Raw genomic sequence first — 16096 nt, 5'->3', positions numbered from 1 at the left:
ACCTGCTAATACAAAGAGACCATTTGCCCGATTAAAATATTTATGCTGATATTTATACAGCACTGGATTTCGAAGCAAATTGGCTCTAAAAGCCGACAAACGCACAAATACCGCGTTTCTGCAAATCGCTTCTCACTTCTGAAGAGTGCGACTCTTGCACGACGTTTGAATAAAGAGGGTTGTTTTAGCTAGGCTAACGGTAACGGACATCACAAGCTCACGCTTTCTCCTAGCACACGGGGTAATGAGCTAAACCGACTAGCTTGTGGTAAAGTGAAAACATTTTAAGTCGTTCTTCCTTCAGCTGTACACAATGCTAAAAATGTGACATTTTCATGTCATTTTGTTGAAAACAACGTATACATACTCACTGAGTCGTCCTTTGTTCCCTCTGTATGGCCGCTTGTTCCGCCTTTCGAACTCAGGCCGGAAGTGTAATTTCTTATCTTCTGGCAAACGGGAAGGATGTTTTCAAAATAAAAGCGCCATTACTACAAATTCACAGCTGCGGGACAGTTGCTTCAATAAATAGTGTACCTCAATAGAGTAATACCAGGTTCTTAAATACACAATACTTTAAAATTGGTAAAAAGAAAAAAAAAAATAGAGAAAATTTGAGTTATTGAGAGTTGAGTTTGTGTGATCAGTGACCAATAGTTATATGTCAGAAATATGCAGGGCAAAAATGCTTTTCTCACCATTGCTATTGCAAATAGCTCTCCCAAACCCAAAATTAAAATGTAGCTGCAAACATTGGATTTTACAAGGGAAAACATGGTCCCACACCAGTGACCCATGTCTCAGTGCAAATCTGTTTGATTTGACAATGAGAGCTTTGTTAAATGCTTGTGTTCAGACAAAACCATGCACACAGTATTAAATACACATTGAAGCAGATGTCATTAAAAGTGTGCTAATTGGTTTTCATTCCACAAAAATGCAAATTGCATCCTGCTGACAATGTGCAGACAGCAAAATCATATTCTTTCCTGATATGACACAAAGTTAAGGGTAAGCTCCTGCTAATGCAGTAATGGATAATAAAATTGACATTCTTTTTCATAGACCTAAGATTACGCATTGTTAACCACATTTAGTTGAAGTGTGAAGTTTGGCCAAATACATTTAAAGTCAATTCGCAACAAAATCCTAACCACATTCCCAAACTATAGTTTGTTCACATGAAATCTCTGGAGTGTTTAGAAAAAGAGTTTTAATGGCTTGAAACTAAGTGTATGTAAACTTCACACTTTAACTGTAGGTGACACATGGTGATGGCAAAGTTGCGTCACTCGTTGCTTTCCTTGGCTTAAGCTTCCTCCAAGAATTTGTGTATGCAAAGATCTCTTTTGTAAGATTTGCAAAACTTAAATTTGCAAGCTTAAACCTTTTCCATGACAAACACAGACTAAATTGAGGCTGGCCTTAAAGAAGAAAAAAACGTTTTTTGATGACCATGTTTTCTATAAGCCAGAAACATCTTGTGGGTCTGATGAATTTACAATAATTATGTATTACACAGTATTGGACCATGCATCAGTGGTTGTCCAGTACATTCGGGGGCAAAGTATTGCATGTTGTGCACACATCATGAATGTTCTGAGGTTGTCAGTTCAAAGTCATTGGGGTGTGTTGGATAGCTACTTAACATTAAACAAAGCTCTGGATGTGAAACAGAAGACATCAAATTCAAATTGTTTGAAACTTGGCCATGTCATACACAAATCTACAAGTTCAGATTTAATGTTACTGACAGAATGATGTTCGTGGACTACATGAGCTGTGCTTTTTTGCAACCCAACCTCAAACAGATAAACTAGACTTTTCTTGTCCTCACAAAACAATTGCTGTGATGCACAGTTGTGATGTTTTCGAACGGAAAGAAAAAGATGAAGATTTTCTTTTTGCCAATTTCATTATTAAGAGCACTTGTATGTATTGCAGCTCAAGGTCTTTCTACTAATTATGACAATGTATGGAGCAGTTTCATGAAACAGCTTTGCTTTTGAGAGAGAGTTGTTTAAGATATATCCTAATATTCGCTATCTTAAAAATATAACATAATCCTCCATTTATCTTCACTGCCATTGCTACTGTGAGAAACATGGTTCTAACATACAGTACAGTACAGACAGCTGGGCCTGCATGTGCTTGACAAGAATGGGCACACCAGAAACAGCTCAATACAGGGTCTCTGTGGGGCTCTGTTGACCAGCAGATGTGATTTTAGTTAACAACTTATGCCAATCCATCATGTTCTCACATGATTTCTTGCTCTCTTTCATTTCTCTCACACTATAATGATAGAACAGTGAGAGGAAGCAGCGCAATCATTGCCATGGAGGGGAAGACTTTTACTTTTGTGATCTCATCAGGTTAGTGTTTTTAATGTTTGTTTGTATGGCTTAGACACACTTCATGATAAAGGAACTGTAAGTGTTTACTAAGGAGAAAGTAAGGTACAAATCAGAAGCTAACTTTTAATTAGCTCTACTTAATAAGTTCAGGGGTTAATGTTAAGTTACTAAAAAATTCATTCACTTTGGCCGCTTGGGCTGACAACTCCACAGCAGTTTGACAAATTATGGCCATATGCAGTTATTGTGATTAACATATTAGCAAACAATTCCCTATTTACTCATCCAGCTGGCAGGGAGCGACTTTAACATCCATTTGAAATTGTACTTGAACACCAAATGAATGTTCTCGCTTCTCAAATCCTCCAGGTCTCCACCAGCTTCTGACTGAAACATCTCAAGTATCTCTGAATCATTACTGATCATCACATTTTAAGCTGATATGGAAAACGTGTTAGCAAAAGTTGCTTGTTTACTGTACACATCCAGCAGACACAGAGCAACATTGATAGTCATTTGTTTTTTCTGTCCTCCTGAATAGTGTAAGTCTAATATTCACTCTCCTTTTAGCTCTGCTACTGGTCTCCACCAACACCCGATGAAAAATATCTGGCCCTTTGGCAGAAAAATGCTCCAATATCTTGTCTTGTTCGGTGCTGAGCAGTTTGCTTACAGTGGATTTGTTCACAAGCTTAATGGAATTATTGCACAACTTAATTAAAACCAATTAAAACAAATAATAAACACCTAACATTAAATGTGTTACAAAGTCATTAAAATAAAGAGTGGTGAGGCAGATTAAACAAATAGATTGATCAGACCTCAATTTTTGTGCCTTCATGTTTTATAATCTTGTTGAATGGGAGACTAAAGGATATCTTCTTCTATGATCTCAGGACTGTGCGTCCTACCTGCCTGTCTCCTCAAAATCTACATTGTTGCTGAAAAGGCAATGAGCTGGGCTGAAGCTCAGAGCTACTGCAGGGGGAAGTACACTGACCTGGCCTCAGTTGCCAATAAGGAAGAGTTGGATAAGCTGCTGGTTGCTGCACAAAAATATACTGCTGGTCATCTCTGGATAGGACTGTATGATGACATAAATAGCTGGAGGTGGTCACTGGAACAGGATGGTTATTATGGGGAAGGAGAGGCTGAGTTCAAGATGTGGAACAGTGGTGAACCCAATAACCATGAAAGATATGACATCTGTGCAAAAATGGATAATGGCTTTTGGAATGATGAACTTTGCGAAACTCCATAACAGTTTGCCTGCTACAATGGGAAGAAAAACTCATAATAATGGCAAATACTACTATAAAATCAGTCACATGACACCCTGGGCTACTTGCTGCTAGATGTTAACCTCTACACAGACTAGTTCAGGCTCACGCTGTCTTTGCATTTCCAACAGTTGTCTGATGATGAACAAACACAGGCAGACTGTGACTACTTTGCTCCTCAAGTGTTTTCCTATTTAACGTATTTCCACAGTAAAAGATTCTTTAAAGCTGCATTAATGGATTTCTTTAGCCATTTTGGGGCAGTAGAATATTTCAAAAACATGTTATTATTATCTAATCTTATCTTATAAAGTTGTCATGGTGTTGAATTGAACCTATTATTTTGAGTTAGCTTTAGTTGTTGTACATTAGCTTAAGTTAAATTTCACTAAATGATTTAATATCACGGGGCTGCACGGTGGCGCAGCAGGTAGTGCGCGTGCCTCACAGCAAGAAGGTTGCCGGTTCGATCCCCGGGTCAGACAGGGCCTTTCTGTGTGAAGTTTGCATGTTCTTCCCGTGCATGCGTGGGTTCTCTCCGGGCACTCCGGCTTCCTCCCACAGACCAAAAACATGCTCATTAGGTTAATTGATGACTCTAAATTGTCCGTAGGTGTGAGTGCGAGTGTGAATGTTTGTTTGTCCTTGTATGTGGCCCTGCAATCGGCTGGCGACCGGTTCAGGGTGTACCCCGCCTCTCGCCCATTGTAGCTGGGATAGGCTCCAGCCCCCCGCAACCCCGAAAGGGATAGGCGGTATAGATAATGGATGGATGGATTTAATATCACATTAGCTTACCTTTTAAAAATGCTTGCCTCCTGACCTGCATGTTTTCAGTTTTCCCAATCTCTTTTCTTTTTTCAAGTTGTCTTTCTGGGCACCTGACAAATGTATATCCCCTTTCCACCCACTCATTTTTTTTAGCTCTGCTTTGGTCACCACCCACTCTTGAGAGAAACATTTGACTTTTAGCAGTTAAATGCTCTACTCTGCTCACTTACCAGTGGCCTTACCAGTGGGGTTTTCTGTGGAAAACAACTGAAAATGAGGTGGATAGGGGCAGAGTTGCAATGACAGAAAGCGAAGTGAAACCTACGTAAAGCTGAGGGGAACTCCAGAGTTTCATCACTATTGTCTCATCTCATCATCAACCGCTTATCCGGGGTCGGGGGGGGCAACAGCTTCAGCAGGGGACCCCAATCTTCCCTTTCCCAGGCCACATTAACCAGCTCTAAACTTCCATGAGTGATGTCTAATGTGTCAACTTAATGAGTAGACAGCGGACTGTTATTGTTACTGGGTTGTGTTCAGGGCTGGAGTGGGACTCATTTTCAGCCCTGGAGTTTCATGCCTCAGACCAGCCCACTTTAGATCACAACCTATTATTATTAAAATCATGTAATTATAACCTTACATTTTAAGTCTACAATAGCGCACTGTTATGTAAAGCCTTGTAATTCAGTCTATTTTTCTAAAATATTTCCTGTTCAGTGCAAGTAAGGGTTGTTTCACAATGTAGATTTATATCAACATGAGTGCACAACCTCAACATTATTCTTTACAACACATCCTTTCCAACAATATCTGAATCTATATTCTGTTCAATAAGTGTTCGTTTGGGCGTAGAAAGTGGTTATATTGGAACTAATTCTTGCTTGTTCACACACTCTGTTACAACAGCTCACCTGTTCCTTCCATACTGACAGGAGCAATCCCCTCATCACTGCTGGCTCCTGGCTCTGCTTCCCACACTAAATCACATTTTAAAAATGGTCATAATTCTCAGCACAAATCTCCCCTTTTTACAAAGCCCTATGAACAATTCAGGTCAGTTTCATAAATGTAGTGCTGAATCGTCTAGCATCTCAGGGCACTTTTCATAGAGCAGGTCTACACTATACTCTTCATTCTATAAATTGTAATAATATTCACTCAACGAGCAATCCTACCTGCCCACTCTGGACTTGTGGGGTCATGGCTGGTGCTTGGTGCTGGATCTTGCTTCTGACTCTGAGGGGCTACAAGACAAAGTTTCCCAGTTATGTGGCGTCGCATCATACTATAATTTAAATAACGTTATGTTATATGCCACAACGCTACACAATTCATTGACATGATAATTAGTTAACTTGAATGGTGGTTTGTAGGCAAAGTTTCATCATCTTGCCATACCAGTTTCATCGCCCTCATTGCGAGGGCGGAGCTACGGGTGGGCATGGGCGGGCGTATGCCCGCCCAGATTGACAGCTTGCCCGCCCAGTCAGAAATTCAAATTAAAAAAAATTAAATAAAACGATTTCACAGTTATGTCCCTGTGGTAACCCTGTTATTTTGTATGTTATATATGTCTGCTGGTCCACTAGGTGGCGGAAGCGTATGAGTTTATCTGTTGGGGGTATCTTTTCAGACAAGTAAAAAATAAGAGCTGTATGCCGTTGTTATAAAACGAGTGTAACTGAGCTACACCCAGTTCGTCAGGAACAAAATAAACTCCCCTGTGTTCAATAAGAAGCTTTCCCTTGAGTTACTACATAAATGGCGACGAGGATAAAGTCACAGTGGAGGCCTTGTATGGACGCAGAATGAGTAAGACTTGCTGCTAAGTGGCTAAGTAGCATAGCAGACCGAACTGTGTAACCAAGTGCAAGAAAGCATGGCGGCTATGGTAGGAAGCACCGCTCCTTTTGATAGTCAAACCCAGACGTGGGAGGAATATTGTGAAGTGCTCCAGCATTTTTTTTAAGCTAATGGGATTGACGATGCAGGTCGACAGAAAGCTATATTGCTCAGTTCAGTGGGCAGTCAGACTTACAGCCTCATGCGGAACTTGGTCAGCCCCGCCAAGCCTGGAGATAAGAGCTTTGATGAACTTGTCAAGTTATTAAAGGATCATTTCAACCCTAAACCCAGCGAGATTGTGCAGCGTTTCAAGTTTAACTCCAGGAACAGAAAGCAGGGAGAAACTGTTATGGAGTATGTTGCCGTGCTGAGGAAATTAGCACGAGACTGCAACTATGGAGACAAGTTATCAGAGATGATACGTGATAGACTGGTCTGTGGCATCGGAGATGACCGCATTCAGCGCAGACTGCTGTCAGAGCCGGATTTGACCTTCGACAAGGCACTGAAGTTGGCCCAGGCCATTGAGACGGCCAGCAAAGATGTGAAAGACTTACAGTCTCTGGAGTTTGCACCTCCACACATGAAGGCACCTCAGGCAGTGCATAAAATGTCTACAAAGCAGACCCCCAGTAAGCAGCAGCACCAGCGTAAGGCTTGCTACAGGTGTGGTGGTGAGCAGCACAGGGCTGGGGACTGTAGGTTTATTAAAGAAACCTGTCACAAGTGCAGTAAGGTTGGCCACATTCAGAAAGTGTGTAGGTTCAAGGGCTTAGCTAATAACGTGAAGGCCAGAGTGGGTGGAGTGCAGACAGGCAAACAGGGGAGAACTCAGGGAGCGAATTATGTCAGCCAGGGGGAGGAAGAAAAGGATGGCATAGATTCAGACGAAGTCATGTTCACACTGTACAAGATAAATGAACTTGACATCCCAGCAGAAGCTCCATTTGTAGAGACATTGACAGTTAATGGGACAGACACACAGTTTGAACTGGATTCAGGTTGTGGGGTAACAGTAGTGAACCACACAGTGTTCAAAACCCTAGGGGGAAAAGAGGCACCAAAGCTACGCCCATGTCGGGTTAGGCTCAAAACATACACAGGGCATAAGGTCAAAGTCTTAGGAGCAGCTGTGGTTAAGGGCGAGCACTAGACTTACCTGTGGTAGTGGTAGGAGGTTCAGGCCCCAGTCTAGTCGGCAGGTACTGGATTAGGAGGCTAGGTTTACAGTGGAGAGCAGCACCCCAGGTCCATCATGTCCAGGTAGAGACAGCAGAGGAGGTCCAGGATAGTCCAGAAACCCAAATCCACAATGTGGCAGAAGTGACCTTGGAGCAGGTACTGGGGGAGTATGGGGAGGTTTTCAAAGATGAACTTGGGTGATTTAAAGGGCCCCCAGCAAAAATATATGTGGACAAGGAAGCAGCCCCCAGGTTTTTTAAAGCCCGGCCTGTCCCATATGCCATGAGAGGAAGAGTGGAGGCTGAGCTTGACAGACACCTTGCCCAGGAGATCATCGAACCTGTAAAACATTCCGAGTGGGCTGCACCTGTGGTCCCTGTGCTGAAACCTGATGACACAGCAAGACTGTGTGGAGATTACAAACTGACTGTAAACCAGATCTCAAAACTGGAGCAGTACCCAATTCCCAGAAGTGAGGACCTGTTTGCCACGCTTTCAGGTGGACAGAAATTCTCAAAATTAGATCTGAGTCATGCCTATCACCAGATTCCCTTGGACGAAGAAGCAAAGAAGTATGTGACCATAAACACTCACAAAGGGTTGTTCACATACAGAGTACTACCTTTTGGCGTTTCATCAAGCCCAGCGATATTCCAATGGACAATGGAGGGACTGCTACAGGGCATGCCTCATGTGACCATCTTCATGGATGATGTCCTTCTCACAGGGAAAGATGACCACGAAAACCTGCAGACTCTAGCCACGGTGCTGAAACGGCTACAGGAGGCTGGTCTCAGACTCAAGAGGGCAAAGTGCCTATTTATGGAAGAGGAAATGATGTTCCTGGGTCATAAAGTGGACGCAACAGGACTGCACCCAGTACATGAGAAGGTACAAGCAATCAAAGAGGCACCCACTCCTGCAAATGTAACAGAGTTGAAGGCATCCCTGGGACTGTCAAACTATTACAACAAGTTCCTGCCCAATCTTTCAACTGTTCTTGCACCAGTACACAAACTGCTACAAAAAGACACAAAGCGGCAGTGGGGTGAAGCACAACAAGCTGCTTTTGACAGGTCAAAGGAAATAATGCAGTCTGCTGAGGTCCTCGTGCACTATGACCCAGAGAAGGACATTGTACTGTCATGTGATGCATCACCCTATGGAGTAGGTGCCGTGTTGTCGCATCACATGCCTGATGGAACGGAGAGACCCATAGGATTCACCTCAAGAACCTTAAACACGGCAGAAAAGAATTATTCATAGCTGGACAAGGAAGGACTAGCAGTGATGTTTGGCATAAAACGGTTCCACAAGTACATTTATGGAAGGAAATTCACTATCGTGACAGATCACAAGCCTTTGTTGGCACTCTTCAGTGAGATGCGAGCTGTGCCACAAATGGCCTCACCCAGAATACAGAGGTGGGCAGTAACCTTGAGAGCCTACGAATACACAATAGTGTATAAAGAAGGGTAGTATGACTGCAATGCAGATGCCCTGAGCCGCCTCCCCTTACCAGAGGAAGCAAAGGAGAAGCGTGAAGAGAGGGTTCTCCTGCCGGAGAGCTCTGATATCACGCTGGTGACAGCTGATCAAATGAGAGCATGGACAGACAAAGATCCAGTACTCTCTAAGGTGCGGGAGATGGTACAAAATGGCTGGTCATCAAAAGAAAAAGGGGAGGAGTTTGCCCCCTATGAGGTGAGAAAATATGAACTCAGCATCAAAAATGGGTGTGGGTTATGGGGTTCGAGAGTGATTGTGCCAAAACCAGGACAAGAAAATGTCATGAGACAGCTTCATCAGTGCCACCCAGGAGTGTCCAGAATGAAATCACTGGCTAGGAGTTATGTATGGTGGCCAAAGTTGGACAAAGAGGTGGAGGATACGGTCAAGGGCTGTATGACCTGTCAAAAGCACCGCAACAGCCCTGCACCAGCCCCATTACACCCGTGGGATTGGCCGGACAAACCTTGGAGCTGTATTCAAGTTGATTATGCTGGACCATTTATGGAGAAAATGTTTTTGGTGCTCATTGATGCACATTCAAAATGGATGGACGTGTATCCAGTGAACTCTGCCACTTCAGCCACCACAATTGAGTGCCTGCGTACCAGCTTTAGCAACCATGGACTGCCTGAGTTGTTGGTGTCTGATAATGGCACTTGTTTCACCAGCACAAAGTTCAAAGACTTTCTGAGCAAAAATGGTATCCGTCATGTGACCTCTGCACCCTACCATGCTGCCAGCAACGGGTTGGCAGAGAGGGCGGTACAAACTTTCAAGAGAATGATGAAAAAATGTCCAGAGGGCACATTGACAGCTAAAGTAGCCAGAGTGTTATTTAGCTACAGAGTGACTCCTCACACAACAACTGGTCTATCTCCTGCAGAGCTACTTCTCGGTAGGAAGCTACGTTGCACCCTGGACTCAATTCAGTTTTTAGAAAACACTTAAGGGGGGAAGGATGCGGTAACCCTGTTATTTTGTATGTTATATATGTCTGCCGGTCCACTAGGTGGCGGAAGCGTATGCGTTTATCTGTTGGGGGTATCTTTTCAGACAAGTAAAAAATAAGAGCTGTATGCCGTTGTTATAAAACGAGTGTAACTGAGCTACACCCAGTTCGTCAGGAACAAAATAAACTCCCCTGTGTTCAATAAGAAGCTTTCCCTTGAGTTACTACATCCCATATTATTAAAAACTCACTTGTTTGGGTCTCTGGTGCTGCCACACACATACGAAGTGTGAAACAAGACCGTCCGTGCTTTTTTGAGAGAGATACAGATCTCTGTCAGCACCCTGCCTACAGCTTGAATTCGGCGCTCGGTGTCTCTCCACCCAGCGCCACCTTCTCACAGATCCGCTGTTAGCTTATCAAAAGCACTGTGTTATGAATCATGTCCCGGCGTTGTTCTGTTATTGGCTGTAAAGAGGAGCACAAATCGCTCCATCGGCTCCCAGCCGACAGAAGAGCACCGTGGACTGAATTCATTTTTCAAGGCATGGAGGAGCATGCCATGAACTCTTTTTGGAGTTTAAAATATAGATATTCATTAATAGTAAAGGTGCATAAACTGCGTTCACATGTTTCCTCCACTCCAGCCATCCACTTCGTTCGTGTCAGACTAGACGATTTCTCTTCCTTCCTTCAAACTCCATTTAAACTGCATGTTTTAATAAAATCAGAACAAGAGGTATCTGTATGAGATTTCCATCTGTTAACGCCGATTTAACAATTGTTAGTCATGCTGTTTGTAGCCGTTACTTTAAATTTTTCACCATAGATTTAAAACAATAGCTAATGTTACACCATTTCCACCATTATAGGATGCGGCTCCTCCGATCACAGAGGCTTAACGAATCATTTTCTTTCCGGCATTTTTCAGTCAGTTTCGCTGTCCACACCAAGCGTGACGTCAAAAATAATCGCCCAAGATCAAAGGCCAAATAAAAGAGCTCAAGATCAAAGGCGATTTTGTTTGCTTTGATGTTAGTTTGCTAAAAAAAGCATTCTCAGAGTACCAGTGCCACACTATAGAGAGAAATCGAGTTAGAGAGAGACATTTCATCACATACTAGGCTATACGCAAACAATCCAATGGCAGAATACTACAGACAGAACGACAGAGATACTCTGCGCCACTCCAGACAGAGCAACCTTCTCAAGGCTCGCAAGGAGATGCAGCGAGAAAGTCCAACGAGTTCCATCCACCTCCCACCCATCTCCAAACCACCCGAATACGCCCCAGCCACCATGAATAGAGACAGTACACCTCGTGAAACTTCCAACGTTTACATATCTGTTGGTGGATACGTACTGCCTCAAACTTTAAAACGCACCCATGAAGATTTTCTCAGTTACATCTATGAAGGTCGTGGATTTGGCAGTTCTCATTCTCCTCATCCTGCAGAGGAGGTGGAATGTGAGACAGACAGGCAGTCACCTGTTGTCATGAACATGTTTGAAAAGTGTCACAACGAAGGCAAGATTCGGAGGTTTGAGTCTGAAGTCCAAGTGCTCAATGATGCTTCAAGAAATCTTGAACAGCAGGCCTTGAACGCACGGCAAAAGGAACGTGAGAAGCATCAAATGAAAGTGGAGCAGCGTCTGGATGACGAACGGAATGCAGAGGCATTCGCCGCAGAGATGAGACTGAAGGCTCAGCAGAGGAAAGCATACATCATGCATAATGAGCAGATCAATGCCTCCCGCAGAGCTGCCATTCATGCCCGCCGCCAGCAGCGGAAACCTGAGGATTATGATGCTGCAGCGAGGCTTAAAAAGAATGATGAGTGGGACCACGACTTCCGACAGCATACTCAGCCTATACTCCACGAGGCCTCTGAGAACCTCAGGAAGACAAGAGAATACTATAACGGCAGCTCAGGATCCATCCACCTCCCACCCATCTCCAAACCACCCAAATACGCCCCAGCTACCAAGGATGCAAACACTACCACTGAAGATGGTCTCAGTCACATCCTTGCAGATACCAGACCTGACAGGCCTCATCCACCGAATATGCCTGTCACAGACACCCCAGCTGCCATGAATAGAGACAGCACACCTCGTGAAACCTCTAACGTTTACATATCTGTTGGTGGATACGTACTGCCTCAAACTTTAAACCGCACCCATGAAGATTTTCTCAGTTACATCTATGAAGGTCGCGGATTTGGCAGTCCTCATCCTCCTCTTGCTGCAGAGGAGGTGGAATGTGAGACAGACAGGCAGTCACCTGTTGTCATGAACATGTTTGAAAAGTGTCACAACGAAGGCAAGATTCGGAGGTTTGAGTCTCAAGTCCAAGTGCTCAATGATGCTTCAAGAAATCTTGAACAGCAGGCCTTGAACGCACAGCAAAAGGAACGTGAGAAGCATCAAATGAAAATGGAGCAGCGTCTGGATGACGAACGGAATGCAGAGGCATTCGCCGCAGAGATGAGACTGAAGGCTCAGCAGAGGAAAGCATACATCATGCATAATGAGCAGATCAATGCCTCCCGCAGAGCTGCCATTCATGCCCGCCTCCAGCGGCGGAAGCCTGAGGACTATGATGCTGCAGCGAGGCTTAAAAAGAATGATGAGTGGGACCACGACTTCCGACAGCATACTCAGCCTATACTCCACGAGGCCTCTGAGAACCTCAGGAAGACAAGAGAATACTATAACGGCAGCTCAGGATCCATCCACCTCCCACCCATCTCCAAACCACCCAAATACGCCCCAGCTACCAAGGATGCAAACACTACCACTGAAGATGGTCTCAGCCGCATCCTTGCAGATACCAGACTTGGCAGGCCTCATCCTCCGGATACTCCCCGAAATGGCACCCCAGGTGCAAAGAATGGATCCAGAAGAAGACTGCCTAAAACTGAGGAGAAGAGTTACACATCTGGCACACCTCAACCTCGGAATATTCCTCTCACAGGCACGCCAGCTGCAATGAAAAGGAACAGAGGAGTTCGTGAAACTCCTAACGTTTACATATCTGTTGGTGGATATGTACTGCCTCAAACTTTAAAACCTAAACCTCCACCCGACGGGAACCCCACATTATGGACCGCTCTCGAAAGATGGAGAATGTAGGCTGATCAACCATTGCATATTCTCCTCATGTGTGTATGGGTTTACTCTGGGTGCTCCAGTTTTCTCCCACATAACTATTCAAAAAATATCAACATCAAGTCACTTGAAATCAAGAAATTTGCAACTGCACCAAAACCAAAAACATTAATAAGAAATAGACAATTAATTTGGACAATAAAGAATAGAGAATAGATTCTAAATAATAAACTAAAATATTAAATCATGTAAAGCACAAAACAATAAGAAATGTATAATAATAAAAAAATGAAAATAAATCTGAACTTACGTCATTGAAAATTGCTTTCAAGTGTGTGTTGTGTATGTTGTTTCATGTTACAGTTTAACTACAGTTAGACTGAGTGCTGTGTTCACGTATGTAGAAATCCAGTTTCAAAAAGATCTAAAATAAACAAAAGGGAACTAGAGCAAGAAATTATGACAGTAGGTCTGTGAGGCTGTTAGCCATCTTAATTTAGTGAGTTAGCAGAGAATATTGAATCTCCATGAGGAATCTTGATAGTCTAAGTTTGGTAGATGCTTGTGATGGTCCAGAAGAAGTCTGCCACCGTCGATACACACATCTCCACACTACTGAAAAACCAAAATCAACTTTGAGTGGGACTTCCAGTGGAAGTCCAGGGTGCATTCCTCTCCCTGAAGCTAAGCATGCGCCTTCCTCACGGCTCTGTTTTTGGAGGTAAAACACAAACCTACCTCACAGGATTATTTTAAGGTTTTAATAACGTTCTTCTTCTTCCAAAATGGTTTCCAAACACATTTTCAACATGTTCCTAACAGAACAGTAATGCTGCTAATGATGCATATTGTCAGAGGGGTTTTCCTGATATTATCACTGAAGCATTGAAGAACACCTAGAAAACATGAGTGTCCCTCAGAGGATTCTTTATAGGTTAAACACTTATTTTCATTGTACAAGTTGATTGTTCAGAAGTCAACTTCAAGATGGTACGATAAATCACTTCTAGCAATAATTTGGAAGGAGATAACTTCAAATTTATGTCTCAGGAGTTTATTGCTGTCATTTCTATCAGACACTTTTCGGCCTTGTTTCCTTGTGTCTGCACATTCTTAAAAATATTGCATGTTTTGAAGCTCACAGAACAATGAAGTTCACATGTTAATTGCATTGAAGTTTGATGTTTTAAATATTTCAAGCTGATTAATTGAATTATTGCCTACTAATTATGCATGTCTACTATAAGCAGTAGGAATTTAAAGTAACCCCATGAGCAGAATATTAGTGTAATATACAAACAATCACAGAAATATACTGCATTCATTTTTACTGTAATAGACTGTGATATCGTTCAAAAGTATGATGGCTGAAGAATTACAATGTAAGGCTGGTGTTTAGTGTTAGTGAAATAAGGTTAAGAATACTGAAGCGCACTAACCTGCTTTATTTTCACTAAAAATGTAGAAGTCAAGCTGTTCCACAAAGCATAATACTGCGCACATGGAACGTGATGTCTGCTCGGCTTTGTATTTATCACCACAACTGTTAATGATTGAGCCCAGAAATGACTTTGCATCCAACACACAATTTGCCTCACACTTGAAGTCGATATTGTGCCTCGTTTCTAAGGTTTAATGATATCAAAGCTTATTGCCAACTGGTAATTATGCAGACTAAAAAAGCTTATTGTGTATTGGGGGACAACACACGTATTCAGTTTGCCAGTTCAAAAAAAAAAGAGGGGGGGGGGGGGGGGTTAAAGCCAGAAATATCGGCAGCAGGTAATGTAATCACTGAGTCATCTGAACTGAACTGCAGTCCCATCATGGATACACAAATACTTTTCTGAACAGGTACCGGGTCGGATCCCGGGTCAGATGCTGAAAAACTGATTCATACCTTTAATTCAAGCTGACTCGACCCAGCTGATACCATCATTATTATCATCAGCAGAGGTGGAAAGAGTACTGAAAATTTGTACTCAAGTACAAGTACTGTTACATTGCTTAAATTGTACTCAATTTCAAGTAAAAGTACTGGTGTTAAAAAAATACTTAAGTAAAAGTACAAAGTACTCTTCTCAAAAACTACTCAGAGTATTAATTACTTTTTAACCAATGAATGTTTTATTGCGTCGTCAATAGCAGGCATTCAATTCAATTCAATTCACCTGTATAAAATATCAGTGTTCAAAGCACATTTCTCAGACGAGCAATGTATAGAAAAATTAAACTAAAGCAATTTGTTTTGTAAACAAATGTAGATATAAAGCAGGCATTTTGTTTGTTAAAAGAAGGACAAAATGTTTTTGAACCTGCATAGAACAGTTTAAACTTTTCCCAATACACTGTGAACAACAGGCAGGCAAGTGTCTTAAACTTAGACATACTAGTGTGGCCGGGTCATGCAATGACGGGACCGGACACAGAATGAAATTTTATGTGGGTCTTTATTTCCCCGACTGAACTTATAAAACATAAGAACAGCGTTAATACTGCTGATTGAGGACTGCAGATAATTACAGTGGTAACTATAAAGGATGGCTACCTTGCTTTCCAGTACACAAAACTGGTACTTTAACTGTTAATTCTCGTACTCTGATAGCACTGATGCAACAAAAAAACACCCATTTATCTGCACCTTTGAAGCGTAATCTCTGGTTTACCCTCTAGACACCAGGCTCACTGACTACAAAACAATAAACAGATTGCTACAGAATATAGACAACAGTAGTGGCTCTTCCCTGGCAATAAAACAAAAACATAGTACAAATAAATACATGCTCTTAAGCCACAAAATTGTTCAAGTATTTCAGAAACTTCAATAGTGTATTACTTTAGTGGAAATGTACTGCGCATTTATGAACAAAATACCGACAACAATTTCACAAAAGTCAAAAATAAAGTTCACAGGAAAATAAAAAACTCACTTTCACTCCAGTGTGTAGCCTGCGCATGAGGACACACACCAGGAACTCAACACATCATATCTCCCCTCTAAAATTAGGCAAAAGCATACAAAACTCAGATATTTCAGTTTAACAGCTAGCATCAAGCACCATAAACTTTGTTTTCACCCATAAGTG

At 42.4% G+C, this 16096-nt stretch overlaps 1 protein-coding gene across 10 annotated transcripts in view; it reads right to left on the bottom strand.

Moving 5' to 3' along the window:
- LOC139343486 (SWI/SNF-related matrix-associated actin-dependent regulator of chromatin subfamily E member 1-like) overlaps nucleotides 1-16096 on the bottom strand; it is a 366467-nt gene that overhangs the window by 98151 nt on the left and 252220 nt on the right. For 5 of the 10 annotated variants that reach the window (XR_011603102.1, XM_070981171.1, XM_070981173.1 and 2 more), the window contains exon 1: nucleotides 372-439. The exons of 1 other annotated variant lie outside the window; for it this stretch is intronic. The gene's annotated coding sequence lies outside the window, so the exon portion shown is untranslated. Of the gene's footprint in view, nucleotides 1-367; nucleotides 440-16096 lie in introns of those variants that run through there. 4 more of the 10 variants (XM_070981174.1, XM_070981180.1, XM_070981177.1 and 1 more) reach the window with 3 other exon arrangements.

Source organism: Chaetodon trifascialis, chromosome 15 (assembly GCF_039877785.1).
Source record: "Chaetodon trifascialis isolate fChaTrf1 chromosome 15, fChaTrf1.hap1, whole genome shotgun sequence".
Taxonomy (NCBI): Eukaryota; Metazoa; Chordata; class Actinopteri; order Chaetodontiformes; family Chaetodontidae; genus Chaetodon; species Chaetodon trifascialis.
This window is presented reverse-complemented; position numbering and strand designations above follow the sequence as displayed.